Source organism: Alnus glutinosa, chromosome 8, assembly GCF_958979055.1.
Source record: "Alnus glutinosa chromosome 8, dhAlnGlut1.1, whole genome shotgun sequence".
Taxonomy (NCBI): Eukaryota; Viridiplantae; Streptophyta; class Magnoliopsida; order Fagales; family Betulaceae; genus Alnus; species Alnus glutinosa.
In genome coordinates this window covers 143,514-164,668 of record NC_084893.1, presented here as the reverse complement: position 1 = coordinate 164,668, position 21,155 = coordinate 143,514, and the positions used below count along the sequence as shown (strand labels likewise).

At 36.5% G+C, this 21,155-nt stretch overlaps 2 pseudogenes; both read right to left on the bottom strand.

Moving 5' to 3' along the window:
• The window catches only part of LOC133875044 (ubiquitin-like modifier-activating enzyme 5), a 35,216-nt pseudogene that overhangs the window by 3,577 nt on the left and 10,484 nt on the right, over positions 1 to 21,155 (bottom strand).
• LOC133876551 (chromophore lyase CRL, chloroplastic-like) lies at positions 10,659 to 14,707 on the bottom strand (annotated as a pseudogene).

The following is a 21,155-nucleotide window of genomic DNA, read 5'->3' as shown; positions in this document are numbered from 1 at the left end:
TTATATCCTCTTTCAACGTTTCTTTTGTTGCTATAGAATGGAAGTCTATTGTACAATATTACATATATATTTTTATGATATGCATATGTTGCACATGTGAATTGATATGTATGTCATGTTGGTCATTATTTCCTAGGGAGGAATATATGGCGCTATCGGGTGTTTTAGAAAACTAATTCATAAATTTAGGCTAGTGAAAGGATGAGGTTCTTAATAGAACTGAATCTCTGGCATGTTTTACATGAGTGGCTTGGTTTACTGTATTAGGTATGCCACTTTCTCAAATATATGCATAAGATACAATTGATGTTATGTTAAAATGATGGGAGCCCAACCTAACTGTGTTTATATTATAATCTGGGTTTAAAATCCAATATGGAGGTTATATTCAATATATATATATATATATGAATTCAATGTAACATTTATTGTTTCACTTATCTCGCTGGTAGTAATGGTAGTGTGGCTAAATGCTCAGCATGGCCCACTGGGTGAAATTATTTGGAATTTAGATACTCTGATTTGCAGGCAGCTTTAGAGTGGCAATAGCAAACCTAAGTCTGGTTGAGTCAAGTTGTTTTTGGCCCTCTTCCCCCATATGCCCAACTTATATATTTATTTGTAACGTGTAAAATACTTTACAATCGTCAACACCTTCAGTAGGGTTGCTCTAACTTTCTTCTATTGATCATAGGGTATAGGTGGTGTAGGAAGTGTTGCAGCTGAGATGCTGACAAGGTGTGGTATAGGTCGCCTTTTATTATATGATTATGACAAAGTGGAGTTAGCAAACATGAATAGGTTATTCTTTCGTCCGGAACAGGTATTTGTCCACATAAATCTTATTCTTAATTCCATGTTTTAAATTTTCAACATATAGTTTCCTCATTTTTGGATATTATATGCTTCAAAAGTAAAGTGGCAATGGTTTTAAACTTCCATCTTCCTAACTGTTATATGGACCAAAGATAATTATATTTTTTTAGCATAAGAAAATTCTTTTAGTGAAGGAACACATAATCTTGCCAATTGGAACACTGAAAGAATAACCCATAACATCCCCCCATCAAGCACACAACACTGTCAACAAATTCCCAACACAATGTTGTTACCGTTCTCAGCAGTCTTCATAACCCCAGAACAATCCAACTCTCAGCCTTTTCTAACCTTCTTTAAGCCCCAATTCTAACTCTTGTTTCTTATTTCTTCGCTACACTTAGATCACGAGATTTAATAACTTTCAATACCAGAAAACCTCACATTTCTAACCTATAGCCACTGACTGACCATAATGATATTTTTTTTATGAATGATATTTTTTTGATATATCAAAGGTTAAACAATAAAATGTCATAATGATATGTCAAAGTGATGAATCCACAAGAGAGTATAACCATAGGGATATATCAAGGGTTGAACAATAAAATGTCATGTTCCATCATACAGCTGCATATTTTTAGAAGTGTACATATGTCTCCTTCATGGTTTATATATTTCAAGTCATCGATTGTATAATATTACATTCTTTCTTATAGAAAAAAATAATATTGCACTCTTCATTCTCACTATAAACATGTATTCTGCATGCAAAACCATGTTCCTCTTTTATCCTATAACTAAAAGGAGATTATAGAAACTCGGGAATCCATTCAGAGTTCTAGCTGCTGACATATATTCCCAAAAAGAACTTCAGAGAGGGTCTACTGAACAAAAAAATAATAATGAAAGCCTCTTCTCTCTTTCCCTCATTATAAAATGTTCCAAAGTTACGGACAAACATAAAAGCTAAAAAGTTGATCGCATCCACGGAAGAGGAAAAAAAGCTTGTTTGGTACTTGTTTGAAAAGACTTTGCTCTCTGTAAACACAAAAACACAATAAACATGTTTTTAAGCACACCACATTCACCAAATTGGCAAAGACAGAGAGAGTAGCAACACCAACGAAGACACCATTGCTTTTCGTCTATTTGCACCCATTCTCGCCCTATACCTTTGCTCCCCAACCGCAACATTCCAATGAAACAAATATATCCAAGAAACCCATAACCAAAACCCAGTAAATCATTTGTAACCCCTTCAACCACAAAGTTTCTGTTGGTGGGTTTACAATTAACTAAAAATTATCACGCAACTCAGCCACAGACAAGAGGAAGAGAGATTCAAAACCCACACACTAAAATCAAAATATGAGATTCAAAATCAAAACCCATAAACCAAATCAAACCAAACCCATAAAAGCAAAACAAACCTGGGATTCAAAAGCTTGCAGAGGTGATTTGTGAGAAAAGGTGCGAAGGAGCTCCAATTTTCGCTTCAGGAGATCGAGAGCGCGGGAAGGGTAATAAACAAATGAAAAGTAAGAAGAGACGAGAGGAAATTGGCTCAGCAGAGCAGACGAGCCAAATCGGCACTCACCAAATTTCCTGTAGCAGAGACGAGTTCGTTGCAGACAGGAAATGGATGAAGCTCGTCTGATTTTCACGATTTCGTCTCTTTGGTGAGTTCACTACAAGTGCTCTGAAGCTCCTGAACAGGGGCTGTTGGACTCAAAGCCTTGGATCTAGATGAATGGTCGGGTTACTTGTAAACTATGGCAGATAGGGGTATTATAGGGATTGACAGGGTGGTCCTCTTCAACACATCTTTTGCATGGGCCATCTACGGACTGATTTCTGCAGCTTTTTCACGGGACTTGTTAAAGCTTTTTCAGTGGGAGTCAAAGCAGGGTGGTCCTCTTCAACACATCTTTTGCATGGGCCATCTACGGACTGATTTCTGCAGCTATTTCACGGGACTTGTTAAAGCTTTTTCAGTGGGAGTCAAAGCATGGCGATGATCATTAATGGCTGCCAGGGGTCCACTGAAAAATGGTCTTCTTCAGAGTGTACGGAGCTGAAGTGTGGCTGGTCTTTGTTGCTTTTCAATATTCTTTTTGCAATAGCATGGGCCGCGTGGCATTCGAGGCAAAGCTCCTTTTAGATGGACCACAATCCTAGCTAGCTTACCATTTTTAGAAGTTGAACAGATGGACCACAATCCTTAAATAGAATATCGCATTTATTTTAATTTATTATCATTATTTAACTGGGATTTTGAAAATAGAGAGTAAAATGGGGAGAGTGATATTGCTCCCTCACTTTAGCCAAGGAAAATAATTGTGATAGGCCACTTATAGAATTTATTTGATCGTATAAGTGATTGAGCAGTCCAATTTTTATTTTATCAAATGAGTTCTATAAATAATCTTGAACAATCATTTATAATATTTCAAATTCAGATAAATAATTATAGACTATCCCAAAATTTAGGTTAAAGCCCACATACCCGGCTCCTCAATTTACCACTCAATTGACAATTTTCCCTCCAAACTTATAATTTGGACAATGTCCTCCCAAACTATAAAAAATTGTCAATGTCCACCCAAATGACGAAATTATCCTTAATAAAAAAAAACATTAAAAAAAAAAAAAAAAAACCCAAGAGTGGCCAAATTTAAAAATTAAAAGAAAATTAAAAATTCTTTGTTTTTTTTTAAAAAAAATTAATTTTGTTAAGAAATTAAAAAAATGTTTTAAAAAATTTCGTTTTTTATTTTTTTAAAAAAATTAATCCTTTTTTTAAAAAATAAAAATAAAAATTTATAAGAGTATTTTGTTTTATTGAAATAAATTGTAAATTTATTTTTGTCTTTTTATTGGCTTTGAGGGATACATTGACAATGTGTTGATAGTTTTGGGGAGACATTATCCTAATTAAAAATTTGAGGAAACATTATTAATTGAGTGGTAGTTTGAGTGGGATATGTTGACTTTTCTCATAATTTACTTCTCTTTAGTAGAGCATTCTCAGTGGATTATCTAACTCTCACTTTTAATTCGAATAGCTAAGTAAAATCATAAAAAAAGCATTCCATCCCATTATCTACTAAAAATGCAAAATAGATTTGTCTTGGACTTGTGAATAGTGTAACTTTACGTGTGGAGCTATACTATTCACAAATACATCTTTTTTTTAAATATATCTTTTGGGCCTCTCTCCTTCTCTCTCTTTCCCTTATTTTCCTTTTTTTTTTTTTTTTTTTCACGGTTTGCTTGTGATTATAATTAATTATATAGTAGTTATTTTTTACGTCTCCACAAAAAAAAAAAAAAAAAAAAAAAAAAAAAAAAAAAACTTGTATCGGCATTTATAATTTTTTTCAATTTCATTGATGATATTAGTTTTAATTGAACTTAGTCACTACAATATAAACAGTTCAAAAATTGCAATTCTAACATGACCATATCCAACAAAGTATATATAATGATCAAATCACCCATAAATTAATGAGCTTAAGTTTGTCAGTTGAGAATTTTAAAATAACAAAGTATAAATAACTGTTCCGATGGCATACCATTTATATTTGGAGACAAGGGAATGATGAATGCTTTATAATTTGTTCCAATAAATATGCATAATAAGAAATATGAGAAAATAATATGGTGATTTTTTTTTTTTTTTAATTTTTGGCTCATTTGGAGTTGATTATTAAGTCGTATTTGTGCAACTGCAACACCATCTAAAGCGATTATTTAACTACTTATTTCATCATTATGAAATGATTTGTCATTATTTTAAATTTTTTAACATTACCTTGAAGGAAAAAAAATATATAAAAAATCCGAGAGTGCACCAAAATTTTCAAAACCCTGCAAATTTACTGCAAATCCTTTATTTCAAAGTTGAAAAGACATCGAACTTAATTAAAAAAAAGACATCATTCGAATCCTGCAACAAAATCGGTTTGTATCTCTGCAAAAAAAAGACATCATTGTTTTGTTGAAAGGACCCTGCTTAAAGCTGCATTCCTCGGTCAGATAGATGCATATCAAAAGGCATGGGCTCGGGGGGTACCCACAGAAGAATTGTCGAACATCCCAGCCCCTAGCTCCAAGATGTTCATCAGCCCTATGAGCCTCAATGCGCCACAAATCTGGGTCATACACGTGTACAGGAACAGCAAGCGGTCTCGTCGTGTACGGTTATTGGCTTGGAGTTTGTTGGATAATTACGTGAAGCTACGGAGCACTCTAACGTTGTCTCCTCATTCAACTTTCAAGAACACCCGCGAAAGGAATCAGTAAAGGTCTGCACGGAAGGTCAATAGAAGTGCAAATTTTTGTGTTCATTATGTAGCCCAATGGGCCGCAGCTAGGGTTACAGCTGACAGCATTCCCACCTATCCTCCACCAACCCCTTCAATCCGAATAGTAGTGGGAAGGATCCACCTTTTGATTAGTTTGAATTTTCTTTATTTCTGTACATTATGTTTACATTATGTATTAGATAATGCTTTATTTCTGGTTTAAGCTTTGGTTTTTCAAAGCTTTAGTTTGTAATCTCGTTTTCAAGTATCTAAAAAAAAAAAATCAGTCGAGGACTTGTCCTGCTTGGCCACCGACGATAAGACATGATTGGAAAGGGTCGAGATGCCTAAGAAGCGTAGGGTCAAAGAACCTTCCTAAAATGAAAAGAAAGGGCTTGTCAAGTAGTATGCGAGAAGACTGATGACTTTTCAAAACTGTGTTTCGAAGCATCAGATCGCTTTTTATGTGACATTTATGATTTCTACAAAATCTTCGATTTAATCAAATAATTTGAGTAACTCTAAATAATTAAACTGATCTAAAGTGTATAATTTAGCACGTTTGTTATTGTATTGTAGGGTATTTTTATTTTTTTTTATTTAATAAAATGTTTTGTTCTAATTAATACAAATATTAAAAGCTCCATCTACTCATTTTCTTGAATACTACAGTCGAATCACTGCACCGTCATGATTTTGTCAACTTATTAAACCATTAAAAAAAATAATAAAAAAAAAATCCTCAATTAGAATCTCTCCCATTCAAGAATAAACTACGCCTAAGCTAACCATATTTTCTTTTTCTAAATCCATCATGTTTACCCACATCGTACCTACATGGAACCGAGAGAGCACCTCTTATTGCCATGTCAGCCACTCCTAGCATAAATAGAGAAAAAACCCAAAAGACTATGGTTCGTTTGGGTATTGAATTTTGAGAATTAGAATTGAATTCTAATTCTATTTACAAATATCGAGGTAAGAAATTGTGTTTGGGTGTTAAATTTTGAGATTGAAAAATATTATATTTTAATGGTAAGAAATCATTGATAGTTTAAAAAGTTGTGTATAATGATTGGTATTTTGAAAAGTTGTGTGAAATAATAATTTAAATAATAATAATTTATTATATATTGATTATTTAATTAAAAATAAATAAATAATTTTTTTTAAAAAAAATAATTGAAATCAAAATTAAAAATTTAAAAAAAAAAATGAAGCAAGGGTGGCTACCGGTTGGCAGCCACCCCTTTGGGGGTGGCCGCGCGCCACCCCCAGAGGAGGTCGGGGGAGGCCGCGCGGCCACCCCCAAGGGTCGGGGGTGGCCGCGCGGCCTCCCCCAAGGGTCAGGGGTGGCCGCGCGGCCACCCCCAATACTCGGAGGAGGCCGCGTGGCCTCCCCCAAGTGTCGGGGGTGGCCGCGCGGCCACCCCCAGTAGTCGAGGGAGGCCGCGCGGCCTCCCCCAAGTTGGCAACCACCCCTCTGTTTTTTTTTTTTAATTTTTTTTTTAATTTAAATTATTAATATTAATTTCTTTTATTTTAATTGATTTAAATTATTAATATTAATATTTTTTTGAGTCAACTTTTTCTGCGCTGGGTCCCACCAGTAATCTCAAAATTCGGGTCAAAATCCGAGTTTTTGGGCGGGTGGGTGAGTTTTAGAAAAAACCCGGATTGAATAATTATTCATTTCTGTACCCAAACAGTTCATTAAAAGATGCTCCAAATTATCATTACCTAATACGTGAATAGTGAATACTAATAGTAATAACTTTATAAGTTCAATTAATAAAATTATAATATAAATGCAAATATTTAAAAATTATATTCACATTTTATAAATATGACTGCGTTTATTACAAATAATTGCATTCAAATTCGCAGAAAATGTGACTGCGTTTATTACAAATAATTACATTCAAATTCGCATTAGCATGTTGACCTTACACGCACGTAATGAATAGCTAGACCGTATCTAGCTAGTAGGGTGCAATAATTTTCATATATTTCAAGTTGATCTCATAGGAATACTGGAGTTCCTCTTGGTCTGGAGACTCTGAACCCATGATTACACTAGGAAATATTGATCCGGATAAAATTCTCACACCTAGCGTGAAATATGTGTTTAATGTGTGTACAAGCTAGGTGTGTATGCAAATAATACAACTTTAATAATTATTATTATTTTTGTCTTTTTTTTTAATACCATGTGTTTTTAATAACATGTCTTTGTGGTTGACTTAATTTGCAAATTATTTTCTGTACTATCAAAATGAATTTAGAGACCTTTGTGGTTGTCTAATAAAAATATAAATATAAAAAATTATTTTCTATGCCAACAAGAAACGTAAATATTTAACTATGCTTAGATTTTGTCAAAATAAATGGTGTTGGGAATAATCTTACTTCGAGTTAAATTAGGATAGTAATCTCAATTCGAGTATAATATATATTTTTTTTCACTTTTTATATCAAATAAATAAATTACTTTTATAACTTCATTTTTCACTTTTTTTTAATAAAAAAATTCAAAATTTCTTTATAATAAGTATCAAATTAGTCAAGGAGGGGCGTAGGTTATATAAAAGAAAGAATGGAAAAGAATGGTAAAGAAAGTAAATGAATTATTTATTAGATCAGGAATCAAAATTTGAATTCGGTATGGATAAAAGATCTTCCTATGGTATACTAGTTAATTCTCGACGATGAATCAATTTGATAGCTCAGATATTGTTATTCATGATATTGCTCCGATTCGATAGCGTCGAGATGTAATTCATCCCATTGAATATTGAATTTACAGGCGAAAAATTTCTCAGCTCTATGGGATGAAATCTCGAGTTATTGCGAATTAATTAAAAATGAAACGATGAGATTATGGAAGTAAATATTCTCGCATTTATTGCTACTGCACTGTTCATTATAGTTCCTACTGCTTTTTTACTTATAATATATGTCAAAACAGTCAGTCAAAATGATTAATTCCTTATTAATATTAAAGAAATGAGAGCTTGCAGAAGATGCTTGAAGAGAAAAAGGAAAGAGACGTTTATTATGACTTTTACACTACTACGGACATCTAGTTTACTTTTTGAGATGAGGAATGCTAGAGTTCATTCTAGTGTCCTTTTATGGTCCTTCTATATTGATATGATATCTTGTTTTTAATAAATAAAAACTACATCTTGATTTATCTCTCATATTTTTATTAATAAAAACAAGATGCCATGTCTGCATATAATGAAATATACTAGAAGGAACTCTAGCATTATTCTTTAACATAATCACCTTATCCACGTGGTAACTTTTCCTCTCAGCTAGCTTCAGTTTTTTTTTTTTTTTTTTTTTTTTTTTTTTTTTTAAAAAGAAAAAAAGAAAAAAGAAGTTGTCACGTGAACAAGATAATAATGAGTTGTATTTTGGGATATCAATGTATTATACCTTTTACTTTTTTCAACTGTTATGCGTTTTTTAAGTGGAGTAATGGTAGAGGAAGTAATTCTTGTCTTATTTGTTTCCTCTCAAGACTCAAATATCAAGTGAGTTTTAAGAAAATAATTTTTTTATATTTATATTACACTACTCTAATATAACAATGACGTGGTAGTCAAGGAAAAAAAATGTGTTTTATGAATACGCAGAAACATGTGAGTAAGCTTATGAGATAATTGCATCATTGGTCCCTGTAGTATGCCATAATTATTTTTCACTCCCTATGATTTAAAAAGTTCATGGGAGGTCCTCGTGGTATGCAATAATTACAAATCGATCCCTGGCGTCAAATTCTGTTAAATGTTTATATGACATTTCCAACCATTTAGTTTAAAAACAATAATAAGGATTCGAGATATTACCAAATAAACTAAAACCAATTATTATTCCACATCTAACTAGTAAAGGTTTGCACTCTTTCAAATATTACACCCATTGGGTTTTGGGCCGATGCCCTTTGTAGGCCCATAAAGAGAGCAATTGAGACGACCCATATTGGCATCTGGTCTTGCTAAGTGGGATCCGTATATGATAAGCGTAGCAATTCTCCCGAACCCAATGTGTTGTGACATAATATATATTTTTTCTTCACCATTACTACTACGAACCCTTAATTGAGCTTCGAAGAATTGTTTCATTACCTACTCAAAAAAAGCAGTTTATTTTAAATTAATCAATGTTTGCACTAGAGATCATAAATCATTAACCAAAGGCATTCCAATCTTCAATGTTTTCACGTGTATTGATTGACGTGCTTTAATTGTTTGGGTAAAGGCATTCCAATGAAATATATGGGAAATGAATAAATAATACACCAGAAGAGGAGTTGGTAAGTAATGTTTTTTCAATTGAGTAGAGTCACGTGAGGTGGAGTTGGTGGGTAATGTTTTTTCAATTGAGTAGAGTCACGTGATCACCTCGATATTGGCAGTGTGAGTAGTCACCTCAACAGACTTGGACGATTTTAAGACAAGGAGATGAACGTGCTTCATGAATAATGTGAAAGAGCTCCTATAGGACCCACATGTCCGAGTAAATTTTGAGCTCTCTTGCATTTACTACCCCAGTCTAGCAATTCGGACAACAAATTTATGGGAATCCAATTCCGTTCAGCATATATACTTCTCCCAAGTAGCTATTAATAAATATCATCCTCACATTCATTTGATATATATAATTCTTCCAATGATAATGTGCTAAAGAGAAATGATCAACCTTGCAGTATCCAAAGTGGGTGAACTCCATTATAATCAAATGCATTTTTCTAGTTTTAGCCTTTGTAATCAATCTTGCCTTGTATCTATCAATCTTACCTTCTGCAGTCTGATTTTTTTTGTGCATACTAATTGTGGTCAGAATTATACTCCAATCTTATTTTGCTCAACAAGATAGGTGCACGACAAAACTTAGATAGCCAGCAAATATTGCAAGAATTGAATCTCAAGATAACCATCTTTTAGCGCGATGGTGCTCAACTCAAGTCAATCTCATTGATCACATCATCAAATAAAACCCAAAAGTTTCGATTCTTAAATCTAGAACAAAATGTCTTCCTTATAATTGGGAGGATACATTCAAATTTCAAAACACACAATGAATGAAATTTTCATCAATGAATACAAAACATCATGATTATATACATAACCAAGTCCAGCGGGCATGACAACAATGACTTCAATGAAAGAATTAAATTCAATGAAGAAGAAGGAATTCACATGCTTTGTGAACCAGATCTGCATCCTATGTAATTGCTTCACTATAAAGCATTTTTCCAGGGAAATAATCAAACCAACAGCAAATGCTCCAACATCTTACAGTAAGAGTTCTCTTAAGGAAATTGTTTTTTTCAAACTCTATTCCAACAGTGGCTCCATTATGGGTTTCGAAAAGGGGGTATGGAGTTTCATGGTGTATGTAACTGCCACCCCAACTAGTGAACAAAATGGTGGTATGAGACCCAAACCAATCCTTGTAACTGAAATATAGACATGTATTGGATTGGTCAAATGAAGTTCTGGTCCTCTGGAGAGGAAGAAAAAGAAAAAAGAAAAAAGAAAAAACGAGGAAAAAGAAAGTGTTAATAATGCTACTGATGAAGTCTGCAAATTACAAATTCAGAAGACAACAATTAACAGAGGAATTAATCTGGCAATTAGAAGAAACTACATGTCCGGAAAAACCAGTATCAAACTTCCAAACCCGCATAAGTAATGTTTCAAGTAAATTTTCTAAATCTGCTAGATCACTTAAATAAAGCTACATGAGCTTCCAAGATTGTTTATGTAATAAAATATCCAACCGCTTCACTAATTAAACTCACATGGAAAACATTTTCATGTTGACCACTATTTTATGCCACACCAAACACACAAAAAAGAAAGAAAGAAAAAAATGTCTTCCAAAAAATATTTTACTCCGAAATCAACAGGACCGTAATAGTTGAACAATCATGGGAGTGCAGATACTCTCAACAAAGTACCTAGTATCATATAAAAGAATCCTTTATGTTAAGCTGTTGCAGAAAATGAAGATTCAGATGACTTACTTTGGAACGATTAAAGAACATACAAGGCAAGCCCGCATGAGATTTTGTCCAAGAAGCTCAATGATCCACACACAAATGCACAGCCACCAAGATTCTCACCAATTAGAACACGTTGCATGCTTACTACAGTCACCTGTTATGATTGAGAAAAAAGTTCAAATTTAAAAAACAACAAAATGAAAATAATTACAAATGAGATCATATACAACTATGGTATTGGGATAATTACGGTCAATATTGAGGAGAAATAACTTCCCACTCGCAGTTTTTACTGCAGGCAGCTGACAAGGGGAGTGTAAGCAGAAAAATAAATAAATAAATAGAAAAAAAAACAGAGAAGGCAAATAGGGTCAACAGACCATTACCCATGAATTAGGAAACCCGCCAGGTGAAGTTGAACCTTCATATAAGCAGCGTTTTCCACGCTCACAGCGTTTTAGATATATTGTTGTTAAATGCTCCCCAATGTCCTGCACAAGTAGAGGACATTTGGAGAATGTGATCTCCCAAAAAGTAACAATTTGAAAGCATTCAAATGAATATATGCAGTCTCACACTCAGGCATGAAACCTTACTGACAAGATTAATGCGATTAGTGCAGGACAATACATCCAGAATCCAAAACGACATTAGTATTACTCTAAAGGCTCCCTCATCTATTGAGTACTTTTTTTGCGGGGGGTCAGACGGAACAACCTCTAGGGCAAGAGCAACAACATCCTATTGGATAGAAGGATCGTTACCCCCCTTCGCTACGCTTTTCCCCCTCGGGGGGATCTCCCTTAACCCCGCTCATATAACTCGTAGATGTTTGAGCTCTTTCAAGGAATGAGATAATAAAATAGAATACAAAACCCCCTTAACTCAGATCTTTTTGCTTTCAGTACCCGGGATCCGGATTAAGTAATGAGATAATAAAAAAGAATAGAACCCAGAAGCTCAAAACTCAAGAAGAAGCAACTCCCTTAACGAGTGTTCCCAAGCTGAAGCATTAGCCTAAAAACAAGCATACCGATTATTATATGGGCTTGACTAATAGGCTGTACAGCTCTGCGCTGTTCTTAAGCCTAGGGTAAGTTAGCCCACGCCATCATTCAACTAAGAAGCAGAATATACCATCAGATTCGTCTCACATAAAATTACAGGTTTAGCAAGAACAAATCTAGCGAGGCATGCCACGGAAAAATTATACAACTACTTTCAAAATAAACAGAAAACTTATGATATCAGAAAATTTCCTTCCAATTCATTCTCGCTTGAAATATTTAAAGAAGGAAAAAGACAGCTAAGCATCCAACACCCTATCTAGGTATATTAAGACATCACCTTATGCTTATCAGCAAACAGCATAGCAGCCAGGTAAGTCATGTATGTTATAGTCAATAAGTCAGGAAACATCAGAACCCGTATCTAGTGAGTTACTTCTGAATCCTAGGGGATACTAACTCACCACAATGCCACCACCTGCCAACCTGTATCTTAAAGAACTGACTCATTGTACGTTTGTAGGGTAACTGGGGTCAAACATCACAGATCGTTACTAAGAGTCTTCAATTCTGAGGTCATACCTATTAATTTAAAACATTTTCTGCTCAAAACCCATCCACCCACCTCAATCCATGTTGCACCTCATTAATTTATAAAACTTGTTCCGGGACCTCTTTTAAGACTTCGTTGTTGTGCACCACATGTACATAGGCTTTGCCACTCCTTCAAATTACAATTTTCTATACCAGAACTTTTAAACTGCAAATTCAAGCAAAAGATAACATACAAAGTCATATGCAGAAATATTTTTCATATTATATGGATCTAAGTAACTAAGACCATGATTTTGATGTGACTAAAGGCTTACCCCAAGAACTTCTTCGGGCAGTGGGCGCTGGTCCTTTGGGCGATCACAGAAGTTCTTGTACTCCTCCACGTCTCAAATGGCATATGAACTTACCTGCCCATTGAGCAAAGTTAAACATATTGGAGAGTTACCCAAATCCCAAAAAATGCAAAGGAAACTTATGCTCTTCAAAACTAAACTGGAAAACAGAGTATATGCCAACCTCAACATCACATTTCAACTCTTTAGGACAAGGCTTGACCATGTAGAATCTCTGCAATCAGTAGAGGTTAGAATTTATCAATTTAAAAATGTTTCTTAAAGAACATAACAAGGCTTGGGCCATAAGGTTCCAATCTGGAGAAAGAATGCAGGCAAATTCAACCTGAACTGAGAACTCTATTTACAGGAACATCATTGAAATTGAACTTTCATGAAAACGCGTGCACACACAGAAGAATGAAAAAAGAAAAAAGAATGAAGGAGACGATACCCGAGGAAACCATTTCTTTTACTTAAGATTCATGCATAACAAATGCAGCAAGTTTGAATGCTGATAGGGTACACTAGCATACCTGCCGAAAGGGCTTCTGAGGAGTCCTCCAGAATGCCTAACAACAGAAAATAACACCATCATAAAGCTATTTTATGGCACAAAGCAACTGACAGTATATATATAAAGTCTAAAGATAATGAACAGAAAGCCATTGAAAACTTCAAATTTGTTTCTTCGATAAGCACATAGGCAGCGAGTTATATACTCACTTGTTCAAAATAGAAAACCTTTGAGCCATCTACTATAAGCATTCTGCAGATTGCCAGAGACAAAAGACAAAAGGTAATCCACTGGAACAAAAAGGGTCCTTTGAATGTTTTAGAAAGAACCCATGCCTAGAGATGCTTGATTGGTTATCGATAAGAAGCTCAGCAATGAGTTTGATGGAAAAATCTGATAGCTTGAGAAAGTTTGTGGTTACTGTGCAACAAAATAGGAACATGAATTATAATACGATAGAAGGCCTATGGCTACGGTAGTACCTGAAATTGAAAAAATTGTCAGGAGCTCTGGATGCTTGCTCCATGGAAAACTATCATAAAATTCAAACACATTACCCCCATTTAACAGATCACAAAAATTGCTGAATGAATAATATGATTGAAAATGGAAGAGATGGGTGGGCGACGAGGAGGGGAATGTTAGTAGTGGGTACCTTTTGGCCAGTGAGGGAGTTACCAACGATGCGAGCATGGTCCCAGCGAGTGGTGGACTTGGTGAGCCGCTTGAGCAAAACCGCGCCTCCAATCAGTAGCAGGGTCTTTACTACCAGTCCCCGCGCTCGACTTCCCGTACCCATCTCTTTCTTTCTGTTTTTAACTCCTACTCTATCGGTATCACCACCGCCAAGCATCCACTGCCATCTTCATCTTCATCTTCATCTTGTTTTAGGGTTTTTGCAGCTAAAACAAAGCAAAAGAGAGCAGCTTCATTTTAGGAATTCTCCTAATGAATAATTGAGATTCAAAGAATACCAAAAGAGGTAATCCGATCAATCGGGTGGAGGGAGAGAGTTGGGGTTTCACGTTTCGACCTTGTGGGTGTGCGATGTGTACAAAAGAGTATCGGAAATCAAGTTTTGCCCATCGGCTAGTGTTCGAGTTTTCGCTATCGCTTTGCCACGTAACCTCCGTTTATTAGGAAAAGAGAAACGATAGGCTTCCTGCACTCTCATCCAAGTTCAAATAAATGAAAGAACATACCAGGGGAGGTGCACATGCAAAACAGGCACTTTCACCGGGTATCAATAACTGAATATGACCTGAAACAGCATCCTGAGATACACCTGGCAAAATTTATGTCTTTCAAGTAAATTTCCTTATAAAGCAAATCAATGTACATCCACACATACGAAACTTGCAATCTTGCATTAGCCCATAATTCTGCTTACCCTTCATCCATGTCTGATTCAATTCATTGCAAGCCTGTATAACTAATTATAAAGTTAGATATGAAAATATGAGAGAGAGAGAGAGAGAGAGAGAGAGAGAGAGAGAGAGAGAGAGAGAGAGAGAGAGAGAGAGAGAGAGACAAGACCTTTGAATTTCAAACAATAATAAGACACTTGTGTTAAAATCTGATTACCTGATTAACAACCATCCTTGCTTCATAATTATCCACACGGCTTAACACCAGGTCCACTCCAATACCTTCTTTAGTTGGACGAAATGACTTATTTTTCAAACTTGACATAAAAGTTTCAAAACCTTGCACTGTTGTGATGTTCAGTGTAAAGCTCTAAAACACAAGATGAACTTATCAGAATGAGGGAAGCCCTAATAGAACATGGTCAAGGATATTTTTTTAACTGTGTCACTACAGGAGAAACTATACATATTATAAATATATTTCCATCTCATAACTTTCTCCAAAATTTGATCTAGTCTCCTCATGTAAGTTCTATGACTTCTTTGTCGTATGTAAGAGAATTGAAGTTATGAAGTTCCAAGTTTTTATTCCAAGCTAAACTCATCGTTTTATGGTAGTATACATTATATCAAACAACAAATACAGAAAATAAGAATAAAAAGAAAAAAAGAAAGAAAGAAAGCAGAGTTCAGCCTATATATGCAGCACATGCGGTACTCAAAGGACATCAGACTATAGATCAAAATAAAGGAAAGGAAAGTGTTGAACATGAGCATTGACGAACACAAAACAAGGAGGTGGATTAGTGTAGTCGCGAGTTTATGTCAAATCATATTTCTTGGTTTTGCAGGCTTCTTGAAATCAATTTTTTCTGTAAAAGGAGCTGTTAAGTGTAAGATCTGATAAGGGTCACTAATTATTTGATTTAGCATGGATATGGTCACAGCTTATTCATAAAGGATGAAGCCAGACTAAAACTTAGGATAGTCTTGGAATCATCAATTAAGAGCTGCTTACGAGACCCAGCCAACTCCCCGAGAATAAACTCCAAACTATTTCTATGCCACTTAGAAAATCTTAAATTTGCATATACAATACTGGTGATAGGAAAAACCATGAATTTGATTCTCTGAAAATTATTAGAGGAGTTTATCAATGATTCAACAATATATTGTTCAAAGTTTCTATAGTATTTAAACAAGAGAGAGGAGCATGAGAAAAAACAAAGCAAGGGTGTAGTGCCTTGATTGCAGAAGTGTTTTAGGTAGATTTTCCTACATAGCAACTCTTGCTATATTGGTAAATCCAAAATCTCAAGGATTGTTTTATGCATCTGCATACTTATCCTATCTAAGAATGGCAATTTCAAATTAACATATCATATGCGAGAATCAAGATTAGGAAAGCTAGCCAAAGTTAATCAAATGCAAACCATTTGGGTTATAATTATGACATGTTAAGGATGGCCAACTATTAATAGATGAGTTCAAAGCCTAAGTTCATGATAAAACTTCAATTATGAGCTTCAATAAATTAGATGGACTAAGTCTTATAAAAAAAAAAAATTGGATGGACTAAGCATGGCCAATTTGTAATAGATGTGTTTGAATCCATAAGTTCATTCAAGGATCCCATGCTAGCAATGATGAACTATTCCTCAAATTCGCAGATAGAGAATTCAAAATATAACTACTTGACATATGTAACAAAGTCACTTAGTAATAAAGATCCAATAAAAGTGTTTACCTCAAGGACAACATCAGGATTTATATCTGAGAGGGTCTGCACAGCAGCATCTATCTTTGTCATACCCGCCTGAAAAGACAAATCGCATTACATCCATAATTGGCAAGATTATGTGTTCCTTCACTAAAAGAACTTTCTTATGCTAAAAAAATATAATCATCTTTGGTCCATATAACAGTTAGGAAGATGGAAGTTCAAAACCATTGCCACTTAACTTTTGAAGCATATAATATCCAAAAATGAGGAAACTATATGATGAAAATTTAAAACATGGAATTAAGAATAAGATTTATGACAAATACCTGTTCCGGACGAAAGAACAACCTATTCATGTTTGCTAACTCCACTTTGTCATAATCATATAATAAAAGGCGACCTATACCACACCTTGTCAGCATCTCAGCTGCAACACTTCCTACACCACCTATACCCTGTGATCAATAAACGAAAATCAGAGCAACCCTACTGAAGGTGTTGACGATTGTAAAGTATTTTACACGTTAAAAATAAATATATAAGTTGGGCATATGGGGGAAGAGGGCCAAAAACAACTTGACTCAACCAGACTTAGGTTTGCTATTGCCACTCTAAAGCTGCCTACAAATCAGAGTATCTAAATTCCAAATAATTTCACCCAGTGGGCCATGCTGAGCATTTAGCCACACTACCATTACTACCAGCGAGATAAGTGAAACAATAAATATTACATTGAATTCATATATATATATATATATATTGAATATAACCTCCATATTGGATTTTAAACCCAGATTATAATATAAACACAGTTAGGTTGGGCTCCCATCATTTTAACATTACATTAATTGTATCTTATGCATATATTTGAGAAAGTGGCTATTAGAACACCTCTCGCACAAGACTCGAAGTCTCAGCAGGAGTCTTGTGCAGCTCAATCTGTGGAGGTGTCCAACCAGGACTCTACTAAGAAGTTCTCTAATTCTATCCAAAAGCCGAGACATGTTATAGAGTCCTAATGCAATAGTCTCATAACTAGATAAAGATTCCAAGTGTTATAGTTTGAATGTATTTAGAGGTAGAAACCGGTTGCTAGACTAGAGTTAGTGTTTAGCTTAAACTCTGTAATCAAACTCTATATATGATCAATGAATGCTCGGTAAAGAGCACGGTTTCAACTTCCATAATTCCTATGTTTTATCATGGTATCAGAGCCATCTCAAAGACACACGTCTTGAGCTATGGCTCATTCCGATTCAGAATCCAGTGCTTCTGCCAGTTCGGTGGCTTCCATAGCCACTCAAACTCATCTACCACCTCCCCAACCGCAACCGGTTGTCTTTACCGTACCTAACATGAATCCGAATCTTCATATCAAACTCTCCAAAGGAAACTTTATGGCATGGAAAACTCAGACTCTCGCCTACATCAAAGGACAGGACACCTACGGCTTTCTTGATGGGTCATCTCAGCCTCCGCCTCAAACGATTCCGAATCCTTCAATTGATGATGGAGCGCCTGCCACAATTGTCAACCCAGAATTTCTTGCGTGGAACCAGCGTGATCAGATGATACTCAGCATCCTTATATCCACATTAACCGAACCCTACGTGGTTCATGCAGTTGGAAGCGCCACCTCGGCTGTTCTCTGGTCCACTCTGCTTTCCATGTTTGCATCTCAAGCCCGTGCTAGAGTCATGCAAATATATTTTCAGCTTGCCACAGTAAAGAAAGGTAGCAGCTCTATTACAGAATACTTCCAAACCATCAAGACTCTTAGTGACACTCTCGCTGCTGCCGGACAACCTCTCAATGACTTTGAGAGTGTTTCTTTTCTCCTCAAGGGTCTTGGCTCTGAATATGACCCATATGTGACCTCTGTCACCACCAGGGTTGATCCCTTATCCATTGATGAACTTTATGGTCATCTACTGGCCCACGAGATGCGTTTGGACCAGCAGACCTCTGCCCTTGATCTTCCTCCGGCTGCTGCAAATTTTACAAATCGCTCCTTCCCCCCTCGAGGCAGGGGCTATCGTGGCCGTGGAGGACGACCCTTCAACCGTGGTCATGGCTATTCTCCCAACAACCGTGGACGTGGATCCTACTTTTCTCCTGATGCTGCTACTGGTTCCCGTCCTACCTGCCAAATTTGCAGGAAAATTGGCCACACTGCTTTTCGTTGCTACCATCGCCAGGAGTCTATTCCAGAACAGCAACCTCTCCCTTCTCCACAGGCCTACTACTCAACCCCAGCACTGCCAGCAGAGGATGTTTGGTATCCGGACTCCGGTGCTACACATCATGTCACTAACGAGCTACAACACCTCAACTTGTCTCGTGAGGAATATCACGGCCAGGATCAGATCCGAGTAGGGGATGGAACAGGTTTGCCTATCTCTCATGTTGGTTCTGCATCATTCATCTTTTCTCGGCGTAAATTTATTCTTAACCAACTCCTTCGTGTTCCATCCATCTCTAAAAATCTTCTTTCAGTTCAAAAATTTGCCTTTGACAACTCTGTCTTTTTTGAATTTCACTCATCTTATTTCTTGATTAAGGACATTCAAACCAGGGCCATCCTCCACCAAGGGCCAACTAAAGATGGCCTCTATCCCCTTCTTCCGTCAGCCAGTTCTTCGTCAATAAAACAAGCCTTTGTCGGTGAACGCACGTCTACAGCTTCATGGCACAAGCGCTTGGGTCATCCTGCTTTTCGCACAGTTCAGCATGTTCTTTCTAAGTTCCACCTTCCAGTTTCTTCAAATAAGGCTTCCTCCCCCTGCTCTGCATGTGCACAAGCCAAGGGTCATCAGCAGCCATTTAGTTCTTCTAGTACTTCAATTTGTAGTCCTTTACAATTAATTTACTCCGATGTATGGGGACCTTCTCCAACATTATCAATAAACGGAAGTCGGTTTTATGTTTCTTTCATTGATGCCTTTAGTCGTTTTACTTGGGTTTTTCCTCTACAAGCCAAATTAGATGTCATGTCTGTCTTCCTTAAATTTCAAGTTATGGTTGAACGACTCTTAAACACAAAAATAATCAGTGTACAATCGGACTGGGGGGGTGAATATCGTAACCTTCACTCTTATTTTCAATCTCAAGGCATCACACATCGTATCTCTTGCCCTCATACACACCAACAGCAAGGGTGTGCCGAACGCAAGCATCGCCACTTAATTGACACCACTCTAGCCCTACTGGCCGAGAGTTCGCTCCCTCAAAAATTCTGGGAGGATGCTTGCCTCACCTCCTGTTATCTCATCAACCGAATGCCAACTCCATTGCTCAATAATCAGTCCCCCTTTGAAAAACTATTTCATCAAGTCCCTGATTACAAGTTTCTTAAAGTTTTTGGGTGCGCGTGTTTTCCAAATCTCAGACCCTACAACACTCATAAATTCTCCCAACGCTCCACAGAATGCGTTTTTCTTGGATACAGTCAACATCACAAAGGCTATAAATGCCTTCACATAGAATCTGGCCGAGTTTACATCTCTCGGGATGTCATCTTCCATGAATCCCGATTTCCTTATGCTTCTCAAGATTCTGCAACTCCTCCTACTTTCACTTCTGTTCAAGCTCCTAATTTTCCTCCTACTCTTGTCCCTCCACCCGCTCCATCTTCACCACAACCTCCTGCATCACCACCTTCTTCTTCCAATTCCTCTTCTTCCAATTTTGCAAAACCACACGGCTCTTGTTCCAGTTCCTATGAGGAAACTCCTCCTGCCCGAGTACATCCCATGCATACCAGGTCTATGAACAATATAGTTCAGCCACGATAGCTCACAGATGGCACTGTCCGATACCCTGCTCCTCGGGGTTTATTAACACAACATGCCTCAGCCACTCAGGAACCGACCTGTTTCTCAAATGCTGTAAGTATTCCAGAATGGAGAAATGCAATGCAACTTGAGTTTAATGCTCTTCTACATAACCAGACATGGTCTCTTGTACCTCCACATGGCTCCCAAAATTCAGTAGGTTGCAAATGGGTGTTCAAACTAAAAAGGAAGGCCGATGGTTCCATTGAGAGACACAAAGCCTGGCTGGTAGCCAAAGGATTCCATCAACAAGCAGGTGTGGACTATGGAGAAACTTATAGTCCAGTTGTTAAGCCCACTACGATCCGAACAGTGCTGTCCCTTGCATATTCTGCTGGTTGGTCAATGAAACAGATCGATATACAAAATGCTTTTCTTCATGGTCTTTTGTCCGAGGAGGTTCATATGGTTCAGCCACCGGGATTTACCAATCCTAACTTTCCTCATCATGTATGCAAGCTTCACAAGGCTATATATGGCCTCAAACAGGCGCCTAGAGCCTGGTTTTCCAGGTTAAGTACAAAGCTCATCCAACTTGGTTTTGTCGGGTCCAAGGCCGACTCGTCTCTGTTTCTCTACAAAACACAGTCAGTCACCGTCTTCCTGCTTATTTACGTTGATGAGATCATCATCACAGCTTCAGATCCAGCTGCCATCCCGGACTTACTTCACCTCC